This window comes from Equus asinus, chromosome 1 (genome assembly GCF_041296235.1).
Source record: "Equus asinus isolate D_3611 breed Donkey chromosome 1, EquAss-T2T_v2, whole genome shotgun sequence".
Lineage (NCBI taxonomy): Eukaryota > Metazoa > Chordata > Mammalia > Perissodactyla > Equidae > Equus > Equus asinus.
Window position 1 is genome coordinate 170076415 of NC_091790.1, and position 26370 is coordinate 170102784.

The window sequence follows — 26370 nt, forward strand, 5'->3', positions numbered from 1 at the left end:
GGGGAGCAGCTGTTTATACTTCACCAACCAGGAACCCTGTCCGTAGTTGCTAACTGGGCCTGGGCCCCTCTTCGTAGCCACAGTGGCCCTTTGGATTCCCTCCTCTGCCGTGGGGGCCGTCACAGGGGGGCTTCAGGCTGCAGGTGCCTACTGTTGCAGCCCACCTAGATGTGCTCTCTCCTTGGGGTCTGCAATGGTGTTATGGGCTTTTCCAGCGGCCAGGGGTGGGATCACTTATATTTGTCGCTCCGTTGCTGTCGGCACCCACCAAATCTCACTTGTCCTCTATGGGTCGCAGGAGAGCTATTGGCATCTTCTACAGTCTGTGGTTAGCGCACCTAGCTATGCTGCTTTTGCCCTGGGGTCTTCCAGCCTTGTGGCTGGCGGCTGGGTGCCTTCTACTGGTGCTGTGCAGAGGCTTTCCCTAAGGCTGCTGTGAGCCTGTAGGGTTTCCCCCTAGGCTACTAAGCTGGGTCTCTGGAACTCTCTCCAGCCCCAGTCCTCTCCGAGATCTCCGGCAATCCCTAGCCTCACGGGGCGGGCAACGGCAGCTAGGGGGTCGCCCCGCCCTCTGGGATTCTCTCCGGGCCTCTCCCGGAGCCGTGAATGCTTAGCGTGGCCCCTCTGCTAACGGCAGACAGAGAGTTTTGTCTGCTGCCCGGGCGGAGCTCCGGCGCTTCCCCTCCGGGTCGCAGAACCGGCCTTTGAAAGTTCCCCCCGCCCCGGTCCTCTCCGAGATCTCCGGCAATCCCTAGCCCCACGGGGCGGGCAACGGCAGCTGGGGGTCGCCCCGCCCTCTGGGATTCTCTCTGGGCCTCTCCCGGAGCCGTGAATGTTCAGCGTGGCCCCTCTGCTAACGGCAGACAGAGAGTTTTGTCTGCTGCCCGGGCGGAGCTCCGGCGCTTCCCCTCCGGGTCGCAGAACTGGCCTTTGAAAGTTCCCCCAGCCCCGGTCCTCTCCGAGATCTCCGGCAATCCCTAGTCCCACGGGGCGGGCAACGGCAGCTGGGAGACCTCCGTGCCCTCCGTGGCTCTCTCTGGGACCCTCCGGGCGCCCCGAGCACCAGGCTGGGTCTCCCCGCCAATGGCGGGGAGAGACTCTCCCCGCAGGCTCAGGTGTGCAACTCCAAAGTTTCCCTCTGCGTTTAGGAGTAATTGCGGGGGGTTTAGGTAGGGTTCTGGTCACCTGTTTCCACCGTCGCTCCTCTGTTGTGTTCTCGCTCCTGCCCTAGATGTGTGTGGATCCTCTGGGGGCGTCCGTTGGAAGAAAGCCGCTTGTGGGTACTAGGCTGCCCGTCGGGGTCGGAGAGTTTTCACCTATTTCCACATCCTCCCGGAGGAAAGTCCATCCGCCTTCCGATGTATAGTCACGTGGGTGTCTCAGACGTCCTGAGATGCTGTCTGGATATCCTTTGTCAAGCGATAAGTGTCCAAATAATTGTAGACTCGAAGGGCGAGAGATAAAGAGGACTACTCACGGCGCCATCTTGGATCTTCCCAGAAGCTCCATTCTAAAGGGTGGACCTAAGCTAGATGGTTTGTCTGCATTGTGGCATCAAATCTTTCATTAAAAGCACTCTGCAACATCTCCAGGTCAAAATTACATATACATTTATTTTAGAATCTCAAAACAACTCTTTATTCCTAGGCATTTTGAACTCAAGAAATATATGTGATTATTAAGAATGGATTGTCTTTTTTTGACTTTAGGCATGTTATTGCAGAGGTAAAAAAAAAACAAACAAAAAGTGCCAAATGTATGTTGCCAAAACTGTGTAAGGTTAAGAAAAAATGGTTGACACTCAAAGAATAAGAATGTACTATAACATTTCGAAATGTGTTGTCAAAATATCTTTTAAATTTGACAACAAAACTTAAAAAGAAAAAATTCGGCTCCAAGGGAGAGTGTCAAAGAACTTGGAGTGAATCTGTGTCATTTGTAAGTGTTTCTCGGAGGAGATGCCAACGCGCGAGAGGTGTGGAGAAGGTGGATTTCTCTTCACTGTCTTCCCTCTTGACAGCAGGGCCAGACTCGGGAAAACTCAGGAAAATAGCCTGAAGTTCCTACTCACTTCTTTGTGACTTCAACCAAAGTACACTTCTGGAACTTCTTAAGGCATTCACCATTTGTTTATTTAGTCCAGAAAAGTGTGTTAAGTGTTCACTTTGTGTCAGGTGCTGTGCTGCTTTCTGGATATACAGGTGAATTGAGTAGATATAGTTCCTGCCCACAAAAGGACTTCCTGTCTAAGCCATTAATTTGCTTGTGTACGCCAGAAGTTTTATTTTTTTAAACCTATTCTTTGTAGATTGGAGTCTTTTTACTGTTTTCCCTCTCTATTAAAGGTCTAGAACCTGTCATTTGTCTTCTGCTTAAAGAACAGAAGTGTTCTCTGTCTTGTTTGTGCCCTTTCAGAGAGGGACCCGATGAGCATGGCCTAGACAATAGCGGTAAGACAGAGCCAGCTGGGAAGGCCCAGAATGTGGACTATTCCTTCCCCCTGGCATCAGACAGACACTGGAGGGCAGATGCATGTTGGGGTGCTGAGATGCTCATCCAGTGGGTAAAATATAGCACTGAATAATAACAGCAAACACTTGCGTAGCTCTAAATATGCTCTAGGTGTAAACGACGACATGCTCGTATTAACTTCTTTACACCACACCCCCGTGAAGTAGATGGGAGAGTTTGCCTTCCTGTCTTAATTCAGCAATCAAATAGATTCAAATAACATGGGATGCTCTCTTATTAACCCCATGTTAGAGATGAGGAAGCTGAAGATGCAGAGATTAGTGACTTGCCCAAGGTCACATGGCTGGAGGATTCAAGGTTCAAATCCAGAGAGTCTGGCTCTAGAATCTGTGCTCTTAACCACTGCGCTACACAGGCTCTCCTTCTCCCTTCTCCAAATAACACATATATCATAAGACTTCAAATACCAATATAGATCTGAACATTTTTACTAGAAAACTTCTAGATCCAGGATAATTCTCTTTTGGTTGAGGGAGGGCCTGAGCATAGCTTGAGCTGTAGTGAGAACAGGGATGGGACCCAGGCAGGGCTGACACTCACAAAGGCCCCTCTACCAATATATTGGAGATTATTGTATTGTATATTATATACGGTATATTTCTATCAATACACTTAGCCATACTATATTAAAAGTATTTGCTCATGTGTCCTTATCTCCTACCAGAGAGAACCCTAACCTATGTAGCCTTGTGATACACATAAAAACCCATACTTCTCTCTCTTCATGGTCCCCTCTCATCTGATTTGGATGTGTTTCCTTGGGAATGGTCCCTTCTTCCCTCTAGAAGCTTAACTGAAATCCTCATTTGTGAAAGTAAAGCTTCTTAAAATCCCAAAGACAAGCAGGTGTGTTGATTTTTCCCATCTATTTTCACGTTGACATGGTACCTCTGTACTGTAGGGAGATGAAGAATCTTGAGAACAGTCTCGTAGCATGGTAGAGACTGCAAGTTAGCCAAATCAATATACGTTATCCCCTTGTTACTCAGTAATAAAGCTTCCAATTTACAGCTGGGCACGTGGTTGTTAAAAATCAAGAGTAGGGGCCGGCCTGGTGGCACAGCAGTTAAGTGCACACGTTCTGCTTTGGAAGCCCAGGGTTCGCCAGTTCACATCCCGGGTGGGGACATGGCACTGCTTGGCAAGCCACGCTGTGGTAGGCATCCCACATATAAAGTGGAGGAAGATGGGCACGGATGTTAGCTCAGGGCCAGTCTTCCTCAGCAAAAAGAGGAGGACAGGTGGCAGATGTTAGCTCAGGGCTATCTTCCTCAAAAAAAAAAAAAAATCAAGAGTAAATTCCCCAGCCTCTCTTGCAATTAGGTATGGCCATATGACTAGGTTCTAGTCAATGAGGTATAAGTGGAAGTGTTATGTACAATCTCAGGAAGTTTCTTTAAAGAGATGGAGTATGTCCTTCCTCACACTTCCATCCTGTTGAATGGAATGCAAAAAGATTGTTGGAGCTTGTGTAGCCATCTTGGATCCATGTCCAAGCAATAGCATGGGAAGAAACTGGTGATTATGGAGCCACAATTTAGCCCTGGAGAGTTTACCTCCAGGCTTCATGAGAGAAAGAAATACAATTTTAAAATGTTTAAGTCACTGTTATTTTAAATTTATATTTTTCATAGCTAAACATAATCCTAATACAGATCCAAATTAAATCTACTCTCTGCCTCTATCCTGGTAACGGTACTTGCCCACTTATCTGCCTTTGTGTCCCTCCTCCATGACAACCACCATTAAGCCTTCTTATTGAACTTTCAATAGACTTCCCACCACAGGCCATTTATCCTGCCTCCAAGACCTCAGGATGGTCATGCCCTGGAATTGACTGATGCCTTAGGAAATACAAGGGGATTTTGAATAGGATAGTAAGGTTCTCTAATTATTAAGGAAGATTTGTTATTGTCCCGTGACCATTGTATAGTCTATTTAGAGAAGGCAGGGGTGAGAAGGTAGGGGTGTGTGACTCCTTTGCCTTTAAGGTTATATTTTTGTTGTGATAATAGGTTGTGTGAACTGGTATCCTGAGGGTAAAATGTTGGCCATGCCTTATCCTTCAGTCTTATTGAGTGTTCTGGTTTATGAGTCCTTGCTGTCCAGCTTGTTGGCCTGGTTTCTGACTCCCCAGTGTTGCTGAGTTTTTGGATCTCAGATTTCTAATTCTTCATTTATCTGGTTTCTTCTATAGCAGAGGTCCTCAACCTAGGATCCATGTACCATTGAGGTACAGGAAGCCTGTGAAACCTTCTTACGTTGTGTACAGACTTTTGTGGAGGTGTGCGTGCATGCATTTCTTTGTCTTTCAGGTGGAGAGACTACATTTTATTAAATTCTCTGACTATGAAAGGCTAAAGGTTTTCCTTATGTTAAACCTTGATTGAGTCTCAATACTTAGCTGCAACTATGGACCATGTTATTTGGCATCATATAGCCTGCTTTTATACAATTGCTTTTCTAAAATTTCTTTTTTTTTGTGAAATATAATTGACATATGACATTATGTTAGTTTCAGGTGTACAATAAAACGATTCAATATTTGTATATACAGTCATGTGCTGCATAACGACATTTTGGTCAAGGACAGAAAGCATATACGATGATGTTCCCATAGGATTAGTACCATATTGCCTAAGTGTGTAGTAGGCTATACCATCTAGGTTTGTGTAAGTACACTCTATGACGTTTGCACAATGATGAAATCACCTAATGACACATTTCTCAGAAAGTATTTCCGTCTCAAGCAATGCATGACTGTATTGTGAAATGATCGCATTTCTTAACATCCATCACCACACAGAGTTACAATTAAGTCTACTTAACATCCATCATTAGACAGTTACGGTTTTTTTTTCTCGCAGTGAGAACTTTTAAGATCGACTCTCTTAGCAACTTTCAAATACAATACAGTATTATTAACTATGGTCACCATGTTGTACATTACATCCCCAGGACTTATTTTATAACTGGAAGCTTGTACTTTTGACCAAGTTCACCTATAACGCCCACCCCACACTCCCACTTCTGGTAACCACCAATGTGTTCTCTACATCCATGAGTTTTGTTTTTTGGTTTGTTCTTTTTTTTTTTTTTAGGAAGATTAGTGCTGAGCTAACATCTGCTGCCAATCCTCCTCTTTTTGCTGAGGAAGACTGGCCCTGAGCTAACATCCGTGCCCGTCTTCCTCTGCTTTATGTGGGATGCCTGCCACAGCATGGCTTGCCAAGTGGTGCCATGTCTGCACCCGGGATCTGAACTGGCAAACCCTGGCTGCCAAGAAGCAGAACGTGTGAACTTAACCACTGTGTCACTGGGCCAGCCCCTGTTTTTTCCTTTTTAGATTCCACATATAAGTGGGATCGTATTTGTCTTTCTCTGTCTGACTTATTTCACTTAGCATAATACTCTCCATATCCATCCATGTTGTCGTGAAGGGCAAGATTTCCTTCTTTTTTACATCTGAATAATATTCAATTTTATATATTCCATAAATTTTTAATCTAGTCATCCATTGATGGACACTTAGGTTGCTATTGTAAATTGCAATACTTGGACACTTGGCTATTGTAAATAATGGTGCAATGAACGTGGGGGTGCATATATCTTTTTGAGTTAGTGTTTTCATTTCTGTTGGATAAATAACCTGAAGTGAAGCTGCTGGATTATATGGCATTTCTACTTTTAATTTTGGGGGGAAGCGTCATACTGTTTTCCATAGTGGCTATACCAATTTACATTCCCACCAACAGTGCACACAAAGGTACTTTTTTCTCCACGTCATTGCCAACACTTGTTATCTCATGTCTTTTTGATAATAGTCATTCTAACAAGTCTGAGGTGATATCTCTTTGTGGTTTTGATTTGCATTTCACTGATGATTAATGATGTTCAGCATCTTTTCATGGACCTGTTGACATCTGTATGTCTTCTTTGGGAAGATGTCTATTCAGATTTGCCTATTTTTTAATCAGATTTTTTTATTGAGTTGTATGAGTTCTTTACATATTTTGGATATTAATCCCTTATCAGATATATGATTTACAAATATTTTTTCCCAATCAGTAGGTTGCCTCTTCCTTCTATTGGTGGTTTCATTTGCTGTGCAGAAGCTTTTTAGCTTGGTGTAGTATCATTTGTTTACTTTGATTGCCTTTGCTTTTGGTGTCAAATTCAGAAAGTCGCTGCCAAGACCAACGTCAAGGAGATTTTGGCCTATGTTTTCTTGGAATTTAATAGTTTCAGGTCTTTCATTCATCTTTAGTCCATTTTGAGTTAATTTTTGTGAGTGGTGTAAGATAGGGTTTGAGGGGCCTGCCCCCCAGGGCAGAGTGGTTAAGTTCGAGCTCTCTGCTTTGGTGGCCCAGGGTTTCGAGGGTTAGGATCCTGGGCGTGGACATAGCACCACTCCTCGAGCCATGCTGAGACGGCATCCCACATAGCACAACTAGAAGGACCCACAACTAAAAATATACAACTATGTACAAGGGGGCTTGGGAGGAAAAGGAAAAATAAAATCTTTAAAAAGAAAAAAAAATAGGGGTCGAGTTTCGTTCTTTTTTGTGCGGCTATCTAGTTTTCCCAAGACCATTTATTGATGAGACGGTACTTTCCCCATTGTGTATTCTTGGTTTCTTTGTCGTAAGTTAATTGACTGTATTGCGTGGATTTATTACTGGGCTTTCTATTTTGTTCCATTGATCAATGAGTTTGTTTTATGCTAATATCATACTGTTTTGATTACTATAGCTTAGTAATATAGTTTGAAATCAGGAAGTATGATGCCTCCAGCTTCATTCTTCTTTCTCAAGATTGCTTTGGCCTGGTGACTTCTATAACTATTAAGTTTCTCTTATTTTTACTGCAAGAAACTCAATCAAAATTTGTGGCCCATCTCTAGCTTACCTATGATTTTAGCTTATTTTTCCCAACCCAATTTTATAATCTGCTCCTTTTTAACCCTTGTGTGCATGTTAAGTGAGCTGCCTTAAATTCTTTTTAGAAGTTATATATGATAAAAATATATAATTATAGCTTATTTGGAGGATTCATCATTAATCTTCTGTGTCAGACAGGCTCTAACGTTGTGTGAAGGCTTGCATTAACCATGTACGTCCAACATTAAGTATAACTTCCCCATTCATCTTCAGAAATGTTTAAAGCAATTCCAATCCAAGATGATACCAATCTGTAAGTACTGGGGTCTACCTAATGGATGGAGGATTCTGAAATTTAGGATTGAAGGAAATAGGAAAGGATCAGAGAAAGAGCCTAGGAAGATAACATCAATTTTGAAGGAGGAAGTGATATCTCTTCTGAAACAAAAGATGAGAAGGGATGGAGGCAAAGACAGAGATATTCTAATGTGGATAGAAGGAGAGACGAAGGAATATACAAGTGATAGTTCAAAATTTTAAGGAAAGAAAGAAGTAAGGGGAAGATTTAAAGTAATCTGCGTGAAAAGGGAGGAACACCGGTTAGTTCTGATATGACCAGCCCCATTGGGGAGACAGAAGTCAATAGAAGAGTAACAACAAAAAAAAGAGCGAAAAAGGTCATTTCAACAGTTCATCAAATTTCTACGAGTGTTACCATTTTAAGATACTGTGTAGGCTCAGGGTCAGAGAAGATACAATCCCTTTCCTTGTGGTTGTCACACTTAATGGGAAGGCCGCCACCGGAGCCCAGTTGAAAACCGACAAAAGTGAAATACTAGCATAATCACATGACAATCTTCAACAATGCTTCTTGGACTTAGGAGGAGAGGGAGTTGAGTTGGGGTTGTGAAGGTTCAGGTTTACCAATGACCTTGTGGAGGTATTCAAGGCAGTACCAGTCCTGGTGAACCCGATGCCCTGCCTAGGAAAGGAGATATGTAGAGTAAGAGAAAGTACTGCTCCTGTGTAGAGGGAGTGGAACAGGTGTCCAGAAAGGTGGTGCCACCTATAAGGGGCCATCAATTTAGAGATCTTTTAAGTGATAAGAGACCCCGAGGTTAAGCCCTGAGGGTGAGTCACTGAGACAGTGTAGAGGGACGTGGATGAGCAAGAAGTGTTGTGAAGATGTAATAAGGGCTTACATATGTCATAATGTGATGTAAACAAATAGGAAGTACTATACAGGGATTGTGGGGAGTTGGCTCCCCACAAATCTGAGAGAGACCAGAGCATGTAAGGTCCTGCTCACCCATGAGACTATCTACAGGAATTCTGATTCTAAAGTTGTCTCCATTTATATTGGCCTATCTTTTTGAGACACTAAGTTGTTTCTGAGCTGCCTTGCCATGAAGATTCATTACATTTTCTTAGCTCTTCTTTTCTTTGGCCTGTTATCTGTCTCAGGTAAGACTTTAGCAAAAATAAGGGAAGAGTTGACACAGATGAGAAGGCTATAGGAAATGACACAACAGCCATCTGTTGGCAATGGTAGTACTTTGTGGTGGTCAAAGAATGTTTTGAATGACTGAATCATTATTTCTTTACAAATGACTCCTTGAGAATAGAATAGAATTTGGAGAATTCCAGAATTATCTTTCTATTTTATACCAAATTTCTCACCTCAGCTATAAGGTAGAATCTCAGCTTATTTCCAAGGAGAATATAGGGATTATCTCCTCTACCCCCTCATTTTACAAAAAATGATTTTGAGACCTTGAATCCAGGTCCTCTGACTCCCAGTACACCATGCAAATTTTATTTCCACTCTCACGGTTCTCTGCCTATTATAAGGAAAGTACAAATAGTATTCATTTCATAGAGTTTCATTGTGAGCCTGAAATGTGTTAATCCATGTAAAGGGCCTTTAAGAAATACTTGACAAATAGTAAGTGCCCAAGAAATGTTAACTATTGTTATTATCATTATTACATTTTTTACCTCTTCTTTAATTTAGTCCTTTCAGTAATTTTTCCGTTTGGTCAAAGAATATCCTCTCAGGATGAGCCCAGAAAAAACTGAAGCTACTGGAGTTTATCTTTAGAACCTCAGGTACCCAGGAAGTGATAAGGGCCTGATAGGGCTAAGAATGGAAAGGATGAAGAAGAGGGACAATAGCAGGAAGATGAAAACGTTGAGGGCATGAGGGTGAGAAGAGGGAAGAAGCGTCAATGATGGGACATGGGGTTGGGTTGAGTGATTTGGAAAGTTTTGGTGCCATTAATAGAAATTTGAATTCAGGGAAAAGGAGCTGGTTTGGGGATGAAGCCAGTTAAAATGATTCCAGAAATGGTTACTTTGAAGTGACAATGAGTCATCCAAGTGGAAATAATCTAGTTGCTAGACAAGTGGAGATATGAAACTAGGAGAAAGCTTGTGGCTGAAGCTAAACATTGTGGGACCTTCCAAAAAAGTATGACAGTTGAAATTATGTGGCTAGATACTACTTCAAGGTACTTCTCCCTCTCTCCTTCTCTCCGGCATATTATGTTCTGGGCACAGTGGTGATAGGCGCTGTGTGTTAGTGGAGGACAGAGGCAGTATAGAAAACTACCACACTCTCTTCCTTTCTTCTCCTCCTTTCTCTTCTCCCCTCCACTTTGCTCTCTCTCTTTCTCTATTTTTTGTTCCTGAATATACAAGGAAGCTTACAAATTGTATCCAATGAGTTTTTTTAAAAGCTAAGTAGGGAGATTCAGGCAGAGGAAAATCAGCTTAGAAAAAGTAATTTGGAACAGTGATGATATTATGTTCCAAAATGATTCCCGGGTGAGGTTGCTGAAAGTGGAGGGTAGAGAAAGTCCTTGATGTGGATTTCAATTAGGAGTAGTGTAGTCTAGGCTCCCTCCCGAGAAACTGCACCTAAGCTTTATGTACCTGTTGCCCCCACCTGAACGGAGTGGCAGGACATCCAGCATGGCATGGTCTTCTACAAAGTTCAAGGCCTTTTTTGTAGGATGGTCCAATAACTCTGGACTTATCTGGTTGACAGGGAGGTAAATTGGTCTTCCACAAAACGTCAGGAACACCTGCAGTCCTTGTCAGTTCCTTTAAAAATCTATTTTTAAATCTGATTAAAAACTGTTTTGTTCCCATGGGCCATTATCACCTTTAATTCCAGAAGTCTTTATATTTGCAGTCTCTACTAGAACTTCGTAAATGTATCTGCAAATAAATGTAGTCCCCTGTTTTTGTTTATTTGTTAACTTATCTATCTGCTTATTTTTAGGAACTGAAGATACTCATGAGGTCGTTAGCTTCCTGGACTGTAAAAATCAAACATTGTGCAATTCCTCAAATGAGGATAGAAGCTGTTCTCGTGCTAACCGAGAGCTTGGAATGTGTGTCTTGCGTTTTAGACATGAGAAGCTAACCTTAAAGAAGTAGAAAATCAGGAAGACAGGATGCTCAACTCCCTTGTCTTATGAAAAAATAAAGTTTGTTTTCTTTTCTCTCTCTTCTTTTCTATAGTGACACACTTATTTATTTATTGATAGTTCAGACAAAAGTTTATCAAGGAATTACAATGAGAGCCAACATCTGTTCTTGAGTTCCAACAGATCCGAGAATACAGGTTAATAAAACCAAAGAACACCTGTTCTGTCTGGGTTGGGGTGGAAAGCTTGGGGGAGTGTGAAGTGCCAGAGAAAAGGATCTGAAGGGGCATCTATAGCGTGTCTGTGAGATATGGAAAGGGCACATGGCAATAGAAGTTATTAAGTTTTACTCTAGGTTAGGAAGAGTTGTGGGAGATTAGAATTTGCCAACCTAAAATGTGTCTCTTTGGTTTGATTGTTTTTAAGAACAAAATGCTGTGGGCCAGCCCCATGGCCGAGTGGCTAGGTTCACATGCTCTGCCTTGGGGGCCTGGGCTTTTGTGGGTTCAGATCCTGGGTATTGATGTGATGCTGCTTGTTGGGCCATGATGAGGTGGTGTCCCGCATGGCACAGCCAGAGGGACTTACGACTAAAATGTGCAACTGTGTACTGGGGGGCTTTTGGGAGAAGAAGAAGAAAAAAACAAAATACTCAGAAAGAAACTTTGACCTTCCCCCTAACTGCCTAAAAGAATTTAAGATAGAAGCCCTGTCCCAGAAAGGAGCTATCATCATAAATAACTCTGGGTGTGGTAGACAGGAAGGCACTTAGCAAGGCCCATTTTTTTCTTTTTTCTTTTTGTTTAGTTTTAAGCACCTCCCCCCCCCCCTTTTTTGTGGTGAGAAAGATTGGCCCTGAGCTAACATCTGTTGCCAATCTTCCTCTTTTTGTTTGAAGAAGAGTGGCCCTGAGCTAACATTTGTGCCCATCTTCCTCTGTTTTGTTTGTGGGACACTGCCACAGCATGGCTTGATGAGTGGTGTAGATCTGCTCCCCAGATCTGAATCCAGGCAGCTGAAGTGGAGCATGCCAAACTTAACCACTACGCCACCAGGCCTACCCCTTAAGGCCCATTTTTTTAAAGTTCTGTCTCATTGTCTATAGATGGTCCAGCAAACATTTGTTACCAAACATTTGCTTTTCCATCACCCTGTGTCTTGTCTTCCTCCCCTTTAAAGTCCCAAACCACTACCCCCAACATCTTTCTTTGTCTTTAGCTGAAGATGATATTTAGGGTGGTGGCTTCAGCCATTTTGGTGAGTTACTCAGTTTTTCTGGGTTTCATCAATGTATACATGTTATTAAATTTGTTTGATTTTCTCTTGTTATTCTGTCTCATGTCAATTTAATTCTTAGCCTGAAACCAGGTACTTGAGGGTTACTGTAAATATTCAATAAGAACATGATTATTCTTGACCTTGTTCCCAACACAGACACAGATGAAAAGAAGTTAATCTTGTTAATTTGGTATTTTCTTGTTTAACCAGAAGGGTGACTCACAGGTCATAAGGATTTATGAGCTTGTTTTGCAGTAGAAAAAGAACGCCTTCAAGAAAGTTATGATCCCCAGATAACCAGCCCCAGCTGCTGAGAAGATGCTGAGAAGTCTGATTGCCCAACGACTTATCTGGAGTGAAAGAAACATGGATTTCCCCTTCGCTTCTCTGAAACTCCTCCTTCCAAGCCTCTTAGCTCTATAAAACCCCCTGCTTTCTTTTTTTGTTAAGGTGGATTTGAGAGAACCTATCCTTCCACCTTCTTATTCTGACCAATTGAACAAATCTTTCTCTGTCTCCAAGCACGGATGTCTCAGTCATTGGCTTATTGCTCATCAGGCACGCAAATTTGAGATTAAGCGGTTCGGTATTAAGACCAGCCACGAGAACCTAGAGGGTATGGGAATAGTTCTTCCTCTAGAGAGTCTTTCCTCTGTGTTTTGCAGATTTTGGTAAAGTCTTCATATGCTTTTAAAGATTACTTTTGGCTCAAAATCTTGGATTGTAAGATGTTAGTGTTTGTGTCATGATTCCTTTTCCTGCCTTTAGAAGTCAAATATCCACGTATTACCCAGACCGGGTAAAGTAGGAAAGTGGTTCCTTGAGCTTGGGACTGTTTCCCGTTGCCCCCCGTGCCTGTGATGCCCAAACTGTCTGCAGTGACTATAATCCCCTACTCAGCATGCAAACAAGGCCGTGCTCCCCAAGTACCCTATTCATCAAGGTTCACTGATTCCACCACACCAACTTCCCTCTGGAACTGCTCTGTTAGATTTTTAGGAAAAAACAACCTGATTGAACAATTTTAATTTGTATGGAAAGACTGACTACTTATGCAGAAATATCTGCATTTTGAATAGGAAGCTTAAAGCTAGTAGTGAATTTCAGACCATAGAACTAAAGTGAAGAATTTCAGGCAAATATGGGTCTATCAGCCAGAGTTTTGGCTGCAAATAGATGAGACATTCAAAGAGGTTCCCAAAGGTTTGGGCAGGGCTACTGTCCAGGAATGGGGTAGCAGGCAGGGAAAGAAATGGAGGGATGGAAACTTTAACTAACAGGTTAACTAATAGGCCTCCCCTGGAGGCCCACAGGGAGGGAGAAAGAGGGAGTTCCCCAAACACTAGCAAAGGAAATACAAAGGAATAGCCAGGGAAAACAGCAAGGGAACAATGGTTTGACTTTATTAATAGAAGGAGAGACAGCAGTAAGGCTTATAAATGGAGATATTGGTATGGGATGTGCTTAGAGGCAAAAGTTTTTGCTTGCCTGCTTGTTTAAAAATTCAGTGTGGCAGCTGCAGGCCCTGCGTGCGTCAGAAGCTATGTGGCCTCCCAGAGGCGAGCTGCCCCTTCTCCTGTGTCCTGCCCTGACCCAGGTGAGCTGGGTCCCTTTGTGATGCTGATGACAGTGCCCAAGAGGGGAAAATGAGGAGGGCTCCCTCCCACCCCCACCCTCAGTCTTCCCAACCTGCCACCAGCCCTCCAGCCCAGCCCAAGGGGATCAGATGTCCCTGTCTAGTAGGTTCTCGAGCTTGGATTAGGGGCAGTGGATGTGGCAGTCGTGTGTCCCATGTTGTCGCCCTCCTGCCAAGCAGCCAGCTGCAGGACGTGGCTTTGGAGGTGCTACGCCAGTCCCTCCTGGGCTGCAGTGGGAAGACCTGGCCCCCAGATGGTGTGAGAGACGCAGGCTGGGCCAGGCTGGCTATTCCAGTTCCCACAAAGCCCGCTCTGTCTTGTGGATCAGGGAAATTATAGCTCTAGTCCCTGCTCCCAATGTTCTGTGTGCTTTAGAAAATGTGTATTAAAAACATGTAAAATGTACTGTTTATGCTTCTCACTGATACACATTCATCATTTCCTGTTTCTGTCCACCGCCCCTTCCCCCAAGCCAATGCCCAGGGATGGTTGCACTAATTTTCCAATTGGCCTCCCAGCCTTGGGCTTGCTCTCAAATTCATTCTTCACAGACCCGCCAGAGAGACTGTGTGCATGTGTATCTGTGTGTGTGTGTGTGTATGACAGAAAGAGAGAGAGAGAGGATTCCATGGCTTATCTCTTTCTTTGGAGGGAAAGAGCTGAATTTCATATGCACAGAATCACGTGTTTACTGGTGTGGATACTCGGAGAGGACTTGAGTGTGTATATGGTGTGTGTCACTTAGAGTCTCTGGGAAATGAGTGCCGGAGATTCCATGAGCTGCGCTTTTGCTTTGGGAAGCCAAGGCACACCAAGATCACAGTTCCCGAGTCAGTGGGGATGAGAAATTAGAAAGGATAGACCACTATTCCAACCATGGCTATGTTGTAAGCTGGAGAGAGTTGCAAGAGGTACACCCTTCATGCCCCCTCCCCTAAACTAGCAAACAAAAAACAGTAACATCAACAAGCAACGGCAAAAACAACCAGGCAAGTGATGATAATTAACACATAGTACTTGCTCAGTTATCCGTGGGAGGTAGGTAGTATTTATCACTTGAGTACATATGAGGAAACTGAGCCACCTGAGAGGTTAAAGAGCCTTCCTGGGAGCATGCGGGTTGTAAAGGGTGATGCTGTTGTAGGGAAGAGCTATTCTCCTACCCTCAGGTTCTTCTGGCTGGCCTAGGGATTAAGCTGACATGAGACAGAATAACAGGAGAAAATCAAAGTTTAATAACATGTATACATGCGAGAAACCCAGGGAAACTGAGTAACTCACCAAAATGGTAGAAACCACTGCCTTAAATACCATGTTAAGCTAAGGACAAAGGAGGATGTTAGAGGCAGTGGTTTTGAACTTCAAATGCAAGGAAGGCAATTCACATGGAGAGGGAAAAGCAAACGTCTGGTAAAATCTATAGACAACGGGACCTGAGAGAGAAAACTTTGGTAAAAATGGGCTTAGCAAGGTTTCTTCCAGTCTACCATACCCAGAGTTATCTATGGTGATGGCTCTTTCCTGGGACAGCCCGTCTATCTTAAATTATTTTAGGCAGTTAAGAGGAAGGTCAAAGTTTCTTTTTGAGTTTTTTTGTTCTTAAAAATAGTCAAGCCAAAGAGACGCATTTAGGGGTGGCAAATTCTGATCCTCCCCACTGGGATTCAAATCCAAGCAGTGCGAGCCTTTACCTACTGTCCAAAGAAAGCAACTGAAAGCAAGTGTACAACTTGAAGGATCAACTTAAAGCAACATATCATGACAACTGCTGGAACAAGTTCATAGCAGGCAAAGCCAACTAGCTTGACTGAGCAAAAGTTGGGGGTTCTTTAATTTCTACACAAGGAGACATGTTGCCCTTTTAAGTAGAGTGAGAGGGAGCTGTAGATAGCAACAGGATTGCAGGTAATACGCAGGACAGGAACGAATTTTAAAACATAGTCCATGAAATAAATGTCCTTTCAGTCTGTAATAACTCAAATGAACTCAGGTAAAAATATAAATACATTACAAGAGACTGCAATCTCTTTTAAGAAAAATAATTATGTGTATTAATATCAGAAGAATATCAATTGGGATGAACCCAGATCTTGTCCCATTAAGATTAGACAATGAAGCCAAAAGACTTTGAACTTTGAACTCAACCATGATATATTCAGAAGTGTGATGCATTGTTCTTGGGATAACTGGAAAATGGAGTACATTTCAGTAAATTTTTATGTGAATTTATACTATTGATTGACAAAGAAATGTGTTAGGCATTACTTACCCATTTTCCAAGCAATGTTAAAAACATTAATAGAATGATTTTGAAGTTCCCAGCCACATGGGGAAGCACCATTATTGAGAGTCTGTCTCCTTGAGCAGCATCCTGGTAGTGACCGCTGGAGGAAAGACTTCTGAAGGTGGCTCTGCCTGAACTGACCAGCTGAGCAGTCTTGGGACCTCCTCCTCATGGCCAAGGAAGCAGATATTGGAACCTTTCCTTGTTAGAAACAGACTATGAAAACAAATGATCATATTTTAAATTCAATTTAAGTCGATAAGTTTGTTGGGCATTTGCTGTTTGCTACCTAGTCCCAGTTTAAATACGATTCTGCATTTGCGAGCCTCTTGATCTTATTTATGTAACAAAACCATTTACGCTTCCATAATACAAATTGTTTCTTACAGTTGCCTGAAATAATAGGATGATGCTTTTATCCACCAAGTTGACAAAGATATTTAGTGCTGGTAAGGGGGAAGAAAGTTGGTGTAATCTTTCTGGAAAGCTGTTTATCAGTCTGGATCAAGAGACTTTAAATGCTCTTTAATCTAATAATTCCACTTGCAGTTCTATACAAGAAATAATTAGAAATATGGAGAGAGATTGGGAGAGAAGTGTATTTATTGCAGTCTTTTTTTTCAGTTGCTATCCTCTTGTATCTGACCATAGATGTTGGAGTTCCTCACTGTTCTCATTCTCCACTCTTTCCCAAGGCCCCTTCCTTTTGCCCATAATTTTGTTTACCTCCTCATTGTAGAAACTTGCATGTTCTCTTCTCACAGCACAGCCAACTGACTAATTGACACTTCTACTTGGATGTCTCAAAGACATTCCAAATTCAGGAGACAAAATTCAACTCATATTTTTCAACTTGGTCCTCTTCCAGGTTTCCTATGAGAACACCATGTCATTCCGGTACTAAAGAGACTTCAATAACTTCTCATTGCTCTTAAAATAAGGTTCTGCCATGGTAATTACAAGGATGAAAATCAAATTCTAGAAATTAATATAACCAAGCTGGATAATTTATTGAGCTTCTTTTTTCCTTCCAATTTTAGGTTGTTGAATATTACGCTGACCTACTGGATATTAAACCAAGTGGAAATATACCAGATATCTGACCCTGACATTCCTTTAGCTCAACTGGTCATTTTAATTTTCTTGCCAGAGTCTTATTATGGGTAGTAATAAGGTGATCCTTGAAAATAGAATTGAATTTCTGGCATGAAAAGTGCAAAGTATATATAATGATTTTCATTATTGAGTTTTGTTGGTTATTATTATCCTAAGAAGTATTCTGTTGTGGATTCAAAGTAGGGTTCTTTTGTTTGTTTATAATTCAGAAAACTCACTGAGACCGGAGCAGAAACAGATGTGTCATCATTAGGCCGTCCTTAAATAATTTATGCAGAATTATTTTGTTGGATTTGCCTTTGCAAAGAATAGAAGAAAATAAAAACCAAAACAGTAGACAGAAAACCCAAATCTATCCACTCAGCTCAAGGAATGTACAACCTAATAAGGCTGATAAACATACAAACTGTGTGGTGTCGAGAGCACCAGTTCTCCAGGGCAGTGCTGCTCAGCAGGGGCTGCACATTAGACTCACCTGTGAGCTTATAAAAGTTCGAATGCCCTGGCAGAACCTCTGGGGGTGTGATCCAGGATGAGCACTTGTTGAAGCTCCCCAGGCAATTTCAATGGGCAGTCAAGTTGGAGAATTAAGTATGAGTGTATCACCTTGTTAGTGAATTTCATTCTTTTAAACCTTGAGAAAGCCTTTTAAATAGAAGCCTGAACTTAAAACAAATGCAAATTTTAATGTGGGGATCACAAAAGCAGATTTGGAGTTCTTTTAATACTGTTCCACTGACTGAGAAGGGGAAGAATTAGGAACCAAGATGGTGTGACTTTAGGCAAGAAAGCAATGTGCAAAAAGATTCTTAATTCATTGTGATACTTCACAACTCAACTTCTTAGATTGGGGGAAGGAAACATGAGAAAACAAACTTGTTTCATGGCAGTCTCTGAAAACGTGCTCATCAGCATGCCTTGAAATCCAAGTGTGAAAAGAAGCTTCGTGGAAGCCTGTGTCTTTCCTGTGGAGGCACTGAGGGTGCTGATTTTAGAAGCATTCACTTGTGTTTTTTTTTTTTTGGCTCCTGATGATTTTCATTTATTCACATATTCAGGTTGGAATAACACTTCTGATTAACTTATTTTCTTCCTCTTGAAGATATTGAAGAGGCAGAACTAAAGCTACGCCAGGGGCTTGAACGTGTTCTTCAGGAGCTGTTTCTAAGTGTCTTCTCTGATGATACCCTTCATTTTGCCAAGCAGCACGTCTCTTAGCATCTTAGTGGTACTCACCCTCCTCAGAAAGCCACCCCACTCATTGTGAGCTCAGTAGCAGAGAGGAGGTCTCATGCTTATGAGGTACGAGTGATATCCAAAAGCTTCTTGGAACAATCCGTAACAAAGTAGAAATTAGCCCCAGGCATTTTTCGGTTAACGCTGTCCCAGCCCTCCTACCATCAAACTGGGTTTAGACCATTTTAACAAAGTCTTCTAAACCATTAATTACTAAAACTTAATAATTGGAGATTTTGAATTCCGCACTTTTATTAAATACCATAAATTATGTTGGTCTCATTTTTAGGAAAGAATAACAAACCCAACTAAATTTATTAGGCAGCACATATTTAGAGGATTTTTTCTTTTAACTGTACTGAAGCTGTAGTTTCAATCAATGAAATTCATTATGTTTTGCAAATAATTGATTCTCATAAATATTGTTCCAAGCATTTTGGTGGAAATGGTATCTGATGAAGATATTATAAAAGTGGCAAGTGCCATGCTTAAATAGAAGAGATTATTAGCTGAAATTGTGTGGATGATGTTATCCAAACCATCTAGGGCCTGACCACTGTTGGAATGAACACTCACACTTGAGGAAACCCTGCTTATTGAATTGCAGGTCAGGTTTAGAGTTGCCTGCACCCTGGCTTTCTGTTCCTAACAGTGATAATAGAGATTTTTCAGAGATCATGCTTAACTTTCATGATCCCTCAGAAGGCTAAGCTGTCATTCAGACATCCCTGCCTCTTTTTATGCCTTGGCCATAAATTTATCATGAATTTTCCTAACCATTTGCTGAATCAGGTTATATTTTTAGCTTAACCTACAAGTCATAGTGTGGGAAATTAAAATGGACAAACAATACCTTCTTCAAAGATCAGCATTTTCCCAGAATGCATATAATCACTAAACACATACTCCATGATTTAATGAGTCCTTTTCCAAAAACTTATTTTTATCGAAGTAATATTTGGATATAATGTTTAAAGTCAAATACTACTATAAGATTTTTAAGGAATAAAAAGAGTTGCCCTCAGATATATCCCCTCCCAACCCTGATTCCGGCTCTGAGCTTTTTAATTTAATCTTTTCCTCTTAGCATGTACCTCTGTGCTTAGCAATTACATGCATATATTACTACTTCTTGATGTTTCTGTTGTAAACATTACATGTAAGCTTTGTACTCTGGAACATGATGATTTCACTCTCCTACGTCATCTCTCTCAGACACAGAATATCACACACACACACACACACACACACACACACACACACTCAACTGCACATACTGCCCTTTCCCCATCCTCCTGATGTAGTTATTTCACAATTTTTGCTCGAGTCCTTATTCAATATTTACATCATTATGACACAATTATTCACAGATGACCACACATAGTGTATAACGATTACATTTCCTTTTTTGTGCAGCTTGTTATTTTTCCTGGTATTAATATATTTTGGTGTGTTTTTTTTGTTTGCTTGGTTAGCTGCGTTTTACTAAACACTTAGCATACAGCAGACACTATGCTAAACACTTTACAATATAGTAACAATTTACTTCTTGTGCTTCTCCTATGAGGTAGGTGTTATTATCATCTCCATTTTACAAACAAGGAAACTGAGGCACAGAGCGGTTGGATAACTTGCCCAGGTCATAAAGTCAGTACTTGGCTAATTTGAGATTTGAACCAAGGCTGTCTGATTCCCCGCTAACTACAGCAAAGCACAAACAGATGTCCAAAGCTTTTGATGCCAATGGCCTGAGAGGAGAGTAGTGTTATTAATGAAAATGAAAGAACTGGAGAGATGATCTTGCCTGGATTTTTCTTGGGAAATGGAGAAGAAGAAAATGGTGAATTTAATTTTGGACATGTTAGAATGACATGATGTCAGATTATATAAATATCTGTTCTATAGACAGACATGTGCTTAGGGCAGAAACCTGCATTTGAATATGGATTAGAGAATCTTTAACATAGGGAAAGTAGGTAACAGATGAGAAAGTAAGATTTCATCAACAAGTGAAAATACAGAAAGAAGAGTAGAGGAGATTGAGTTGAACTTTATGGTAAATACATGGTTAAGTTGGGGGAAAAGGAAGAGAAGCTAAAGTCAGAGAGGAACAACTGTAAAGATAGGAGGAGATTGAGAGTAGGGCTAAAAGCTGAGCATGAAATAAAGAGGGTTAAGTCTTTCAAAGAAATGGAGGAGATTGATGAGTGAGAAAAAATAGATCTGGGGAGAAGGTGGCTATTTACAACCTCCACCAGCTAATATAAAAATTAAGTATAGATCGCAGTAGATATTACTACATTTTATTTTGTCTTATTTGTTTTTAAATTTTATTTTGTTCCATTTCTGGCATTTTGTTGTTTGTTTGTTTGGGGTAGACAGAAAGAGAGAAGTATTATTGTTTCTCCTGGTGTTTGTAGGTCAAGCCCCGGAAATCTCTCCCAGAACTTCAACACCGGCAAAGTCAGAAAACCATAGACTGTTAGCAATGAGAAGGACCTCGGGAGTTCATCCTGGTTCATTTCAACTTATTCGTGGGGAAATTGAGGCACACAGTGGTTGAGTGACTCTGGGTGGAGAAGCTCCCTGAGATGGGCCTGGAGGTCTGAGCTGATCCACATGGCTTTTCCTTCTGCTGTGTCTCAGTGCAGCTTTGGAACAACAGGCAGAGTCAGCTGAAAGCCTTACAGTCTCTTCCGATTTCCATTTATCTCAACTTGCACGATGAGAGGGAGACCCAAGACCGAATGAAGACATTTTTAAAAATCCTCCGTTGAGTCAGAGTGTTGAGCTGTGTTTGGTTTGTTTAGTTCAATGCTTTGGGGGCCTCAGTGCCTCTTTTAGGTATAATAAGAACATATTTAGAATGGATAGTGTCAGAATGAAATACTTACTCTTTCTGGAAATGGATATTTATTTAAAGACTTTAAAAATGTAACTTGTAGCATTGAGAATAACAGTGGTTGAGATTTTAAGAATGAATTTCTGTATAATTTTGTGTAGTTTAGCACATCACCATAGAGACAGGCTGCTGGAGTCAGCCCTGTGATTTTTCTACCTCTGTCACCTGTCCTTCTGGCCATTAACGCATCTTTTCACTCATAAGCCAAAAGATTTGCTTGTACATGTTTAGGAGTGTAAACCAACTGACAATAAATATCAGAGTATCCAGGAACCCAAAGGAGGTGTGTGTCATTGTTTTGGGAGGGAGCTGTAAGCTAGTTTGTAATATCAAAGAACGTGTCTGCCATTTCAAACTACTAAACTCCTAGACTAGTGAAGGTTGGAAGCGGTACATGTAGGGATCTATATAAACATGATCATAGAATTGTGAGCTTGCTTCAGCATGTGTGTCTTTGGATTGTTCTGTTCTCGGTGGCACTGAGGCAACTTATCCAATTTTGTGCATGACATTGGTAAAGGGGAAGAAAGAAATTTTGTTTTATAGTTTAAACTTAACCAAAAACTTGCTACTTAAAATAAACACAACAAAAACCCTTAAGTGCTTTGACACCATTTTCATCTTTCAGCTCTATGAGAGTAATTTTCATTTAGCAGTAGCTCTCCAAAACCTGAATCTCCACAAGAAGCAGTTAACAAACACTGCAAGGATCACCTCTATACCAAAGGTAAAGCTGGGGAGCTGTTGCTTATGTTACTGCACAAAGGGCACGATCTGCTTGCTGAGAGACAAAAGCCAATCGTCAAGAGGCAAGATGGTGGCAGAGAAAGGGCATTTTATTACAGCTTGCTAGCAAGAGGGAAGATGGCTGACTAACGTCCAAAAGAACCATCTTAACGGGGCGCAGAATCTTGAAGCAGTTAGATAGGCCAGTGGGTTATAGGGGAGGGGGTTAGGAATGTTGACCCTCTGCTGTTACAGACTAGGAGTTGCCACACCAGATCTTTCAGTTTTCATTGATGATGGCTATCAGCATAGACTCTCTGTTTGGGGCGTCATCACATTCCTAAGGAACTCAAAAGAAAGACGGTATCGTCTTAGCACAGCTGGGCAGTATGTGCACTAGCAGGGGTCATAAAGTCTACAGAACAGGTGGATCTCCTGGAGGGTGCAAATCCAGCTGGGTTAGTTAGTCAGCAATCATTCAAAGTTAAGGCGTGGTCTCTTTTCTACAATATGGCTTCCCTTATGTCAACCTTGTGTTGAGCTGGCTTCACTTGGAATTTTAAAAAATGTGCAAATGGTAGGAGTATAATGTGCTTGCTTTGTCACAGCATATTTTCTTGAAGGTGACCAATAGCCATGTGTTTCCAGGGGCAGCACACAGCATCATGCAAAATACATGAAATACTCCAGCCCACAAGACACAATACATTGCTTGGTTCATATCAGGCAGTACCATAAACTATTTTTGTGCATATTTTATGCTGCCTCATACTTTGTTGTTGTTTTTTTAAGTAAATATTTTTCCGATTGTAGAGGTCATAGTACCCTGTGTTGAGAATTTGGAAAATGAAGAGAGGTACAAATCCCACCAACCATAGTGTCTTCTGCATTTGCTAAAGTGATGACAGCACTCTCAAATATGTAAATGAAAGAGACTTTAAGAACAGATTTTTTCTTTTCTTTTTCATTAAATTTATGTCTAATATAGCAAGCTTAGGGAGAAATTAGCCCTTCTGACTGTTCTTCAATGTCATTTTACTTATATAGATATTATTACTGCTACTAATAATAAACTTTCTCCCTGGGCACTCAGCACATGTCAGGCGGAGTGGTGAGCACTATACCTGAGCTGTCTCACTTAATCCTCACAAGAAACCTAGGAGACTGGCGTTATTCCCAGTAACTTAATACAGGTGGGTTAGTGGAAGCACGGAGTGATTATATAATTTGCCCAAACTCATGCAACCGGTAATGAGAGAAGGAAGATTCAAATCTCAGTCCTCTGAAATCATTACTCTGCCTAATCAGGAAAGGAACAGAGGGAAGGAGCTAATTTACTGAGCTTCGGCATTATGTAAGACACGGTACTGGTTACCTCCCTTGCTAATTTTATTCAATCCTCACAACCTCACAAGATAAACAACGTTATTGCCATTTATAAATGTGGAAACTGAGGCTTTAGGGGAATTAAATACTTTATTAAAAGTCACATAGCTAATAAGTTATGGTGGAGCTAGGGAAAAGACTCAGCTGTCTATTTCCAAAGCTATCATTTCTAGTCAACCATCCAGGAAAACTGTTTTTACCTGCATGGATTTATAATGTAAAACTTTGTTGCCTCTTTATATAAATTTGTGTGGGATAATATACAAACTGGATTTGAAGAGTCTTTAGCCCTGCAGATTTATGCTGACTCAGACTCTGATGTCCGGCTTGGAGAATTCCACCAGAGATTCAATATGAGGCCCAAAGATTGTATTGAACTCACAATCTAATGTCTTGATGTTTTAATATTTAATCTGAATTTTAAATAAATTAGAAACAATAGATACAACACTCGAGCTTCAAAGAGACAGCATATTAAAACTGTGTAGGAGGAATTCAAGTATATTGCTGAAAGTTTTCCCATCAAAAATGTTCTCTCATTTACTACTTAAATAAAAGAAAAATAAATAGGTTTGTCATGTCCCTTAGATTATATTTCTGCCTATAAAATAATTTTCTAAAAAGAAATTATGTATATTAGAGAAAAGTTATAAGAGAAACCTGGGTCAAGAGTGATATCATAGTTTATTGATTCAACAAATATCTATTGACCATACCATTCTAGATGCTGGAGATAGAGCAGTGGAGAAAGCAAAATCCCCACTCCTAAGGACGTTACTTTCTAGTGGTGAAATGCAGACAGTAAATATATAAGCAAGCTGGTATGTAGTATAACAGATGGTGAGTTGTGCTGTGGAGAACAATGAAGGAGGATAACGGGAGACAGGAAGGGTGGAGTGAGAGGGGAGGTGACTGTTGAAATAGAAAGGTCAGAGATCTCCCTGTAAGATGGAAGCTATAATTCCTGCCTGAAAGTGATATTGTCAGAATATGGGATAAATGAAGTACTCAAACTCCCTGTGCTGAGCATAGAGGAAGCTATTATTATATTTTATAGATGAGAAAACAGATGTGGATTAGTGAAGTTGAGTTCATTCAGTTGTTGCTAATTGGCAAAGCCAGGATTTGAAGTCATGTCTTCTGGCTCTAGACTCTGTGATCTTTTCATCTCACCTTGCAGTTGTGCTGTTTCCCATGGGTTTTAATCACACTTGTACAAATGGACAGACATTGAAAATACTACATGCTCCTGAATGAACCCAAAATAAATGCTTATTTTTCACTTTAATTAAATTTTTCTGTGTGGTGCATTTGTGTTTTGAAACTATATTTACTGTAATCTGTAAATTCTATTAAATATTTAAAAAATTATAATCTCTAAGTATGTGAATTGATTTATATTCATGTGTAGCTAATGTTATATTAGCTCCTTTTATAGCCGCTTGGGTTTTCAAGTTGTTTTTAAAAACTGAGTGCAATTATAGAAAACACATTTGGAATGATGGCATTAGTCAGCCCTAGGGGAACAGCAAAAGTCCTGGGAGTAGTTCTTTGGAGTCCTGTCAAGATAAATAGGGATAGTGATTTAAAATAAAGAACCAGTTGTGCTAATGCCATTATGATACAAAAATATCGTTAGATTTGTCATGAGGGATTTTTATATTTGGCAATTCTAGTTGATCATTAAATTGCTCTGAAAAATTGTACCACCAAAGAAATGACAAAGTATTTCAGTAGATATAATTAAAGCTAGAGATGACATATGAAGAGTACATTCAGTTATGAGGAAAAAAGTAGTACCCCAATATAACTGGCAAACACATAAATAAAGTTGCAGAACTTTATTTAGAAGAAGAACTATTAGGCAAACAGTAAAAATATTTGTGGTTGCTAATATCAGAGAATGCAGTTTAAAAGGCAAAATAAGTTATTTTTCCACTCAAATTAGTTAAAGGAAATGATTGAGAGGGTATAATGAAAATAGCACTTTCATACCTTGCAAGTGGAAAGACATGATGCAACCGTCTTGAAAAACAACGTGGCAACGTGAATCAAGAGCCATAAAAAGATTTACACTATTTTAACTAGTAAGTCAATTTATTGATTTATTCTACAAAAGTAAACTAAAATAAGGGAAAAAGTTTGTTGGGGAAGATGTTCATTGCAGTGTTATCTGTAACAGCAAAAATGTTGGAAGAAAAAATATCCAACAATATCATACTACGTAAATTGGGGTGGATCCACTTGTTAGAAGATTGTGCAACCAGTAAAAATGATAATGAACATCACATAGCAATATAGAAATGCCTTAAATAGAATCTTAAATGAAAAATGGGTGTATGAAATAGAACGCAGGCTATTATTTTAACCGTATACCATTATGTAGAGAAGACTGAAAGGAAACATATAAAACAGTTTATAACTAATTTAAAAATGGTGGGATTACATATTTCCCCCTCTATTTTTCAAATATTTTGCAATGTTGTTATACTGCTTTAATAATAAAATTTTTAATTCATAGTCTATTAATGATATTCTTCACTTATTTCCAGAATGGCTGTAATGTCAGCTGAAATATGAAATTTTCTTCTGCGCACCAATATTTTCGAGAATGTCATATTCTCAAGCAGTGTGTGGTAAGACGCATCATTTATCTCTGAATTGGGCTGATATTAATTTTCAAGGTAACAAATCTGTTTCCTCTATGGAATTAAGTTTCTGCCAGAGAATTTACTCTCGCTATGCTAAACAGTAGTTAACAAAAAGCCATTATTTTCAAGTGTCGAGTGCTTCCTATACTAAAATGTTTTTATACATTCATAACTCACAAACAATCAGCCTGATTACAGCTCTGGGATCTTAAAAATGCATTGGGACAGCGTTTTCATATGCCCGGCAACCCAGAGGTTCAAACACAGAACTACTGTTTATGAAGGAAGTCATGACTTTTTTACTACTT

At 40.6% G+C, this 26370-nt stretch overlaps 1 long non-coding RNA gene across 3 annotated transcripts in view; it reads left to right on the forward strand.

Annotated features, from left to right (window-relative positions):
* The window catches only part of LOC123282858 (uncharacterized), a 60822-nt gene extending 34871 nt beyond the window's left edge, over window positions 1-25951 (forward strand). For 2 of the 3 annotated variants that reach the window (XR_011504016.1, XR_011504017.1), the window contains 2 exons: window positions 18264-18463; window positions 20818-25950. This is a non-coding gene — a long non-coding RNA (uncharacterized lncRNA). Of the gene's footprint in view, window positions 1-18263; window positions 18464-20817 lie in introns of all 3 variants that reach the window. The other variant, XR_006523150.2, reaches the window with a different exon arrangement.
* Window positions 25952-26370: the final 419 nt, after the last annotated feature.